This window comes from Cricetulus griseus, chromosome 2 (genome assembly GCF_003668045.3).
Source record: "Cricetulus griseus strain 17A/GY chromosome 2, alternate assembly CriGri-PICRH-1.0, whole genome shotgun sequence".
NCBI classification, from domain to species: Eukaryota; Metazoa; Chordata; class Mammalia; order Rodentia; family Cricetidae; genus Cricetulus; species Cricetulus griseus.
The window spans coordinates 314,596,112-314,597,485 of record NC_048595.1 but is presented as its reverse complement, the minus strand read 5'-3'; positions in this window follow the sequence as shown (position 1 = coordinate 314,597,485).

Below are 1,374 nucleotides of genomic sequence, written 5' to 3'. Positions count from 1 at the left end.
CAGGCAGCCTAGAGCATCCCCATCCTACTGGCTGTTGAAGATGGATGTCCACTTCACTGGCCAGGCTTTTGTTTTTGTTTGAAGAGAGGGTAAAAACTAAATTTTTAACACATTGGCAATGCCTTTAGTTATTTTTAAATACTGTGTGGGCCCAAACAGTATAAGCTAAAAGAAATGTCTGCACACTCCGCTTGGCTACCAGGAAGAATCTTCATAGGGCCATATGTGCTTCCAAGGGCAACTAAACCTCCTATTCCCAACTTTAGTGACCAAAATGACTTATTCAACCAGTCTGTTCAACCAATTTGTTCAAAGTAAGAGTCAAGTTCAACATTGTCTTCAACCTCCTTACACCTCAGTTTATTTATAATGTATTCTTATTTTTGAGGCCTAATCCCCTGTTATATAGTCATCTTAGCCATTTATCTCAGAGTTTGAGACTTAACCTCCCTCAAGTGCTGAGACTATAGATATGAGCCACCATACCCAGCATCAGATCCCCATCTTTACCGTGAAGACAATTCCATTATTTCTTTCTTTGTCCTACACCAGGGAAGCTACCCCAGGGCAGTGCCTCAGCAGAGGCAGCACTCAGCTCCAGGAGAAAACTTTGTCACCTGGTCACTTTGTCCGGGATGTTCCAGGTAGATTCCAAGATGCTAATGTTTTAAACATGCACGTACACACTCGGACGAACTTCTTGATTTTTCTGATTCTTTCCTTTAGTTCACTACGGAAAACTTTCATAGTGAAATAAGAGCCCAAAGTACCTGACCATTCCTTTTCAAACATCTCATGCACCAATTTCTTCCTCTGCAAATCACTGGAGCAGCTCTATAGTCTTCTCCTTTGCCACCACCTCAGTGGGAATGAAAGGCCCTCCAGCCAAAGTGCCAAGTGGTCCCAAGATGTGTTTGCTCTCCATCCCATTTCTAGACTCTTAATGCCCTCTAGCTGAAGTTTAGATTCCCCAGGGACACGTGACTGAGTAAAAAATGTAGATCATTTCACTAAGTGATACAAGGGATATGTATGTATATCTCCCAAACAAGGAATATGGCAACATATGAATACCATGGTACCAAGCCCACACTATTGATTCGTTCACTTTTTCCTTTTTAATGTTCAGAATGCTGTAACTGAGGATCCTGGAAGTCATGTCCAGGACTGTCCTGCTGAATGCCATTTAGCGTTCTGTGTTGGGGCTCTCTGCTGGTGCTGACTTGGAAGAAAATGTATTTGTTCAGCATAAAAGGAAATATTTGAAGGCACAGAGTGTCATTCTCTGTGAGTTTTAAAAGCAGTAGGACTGGACAGACAACTTTCCAGAATAAGAAAACATCTTTCTCTGTACTAGATGCCACGACTATTGTG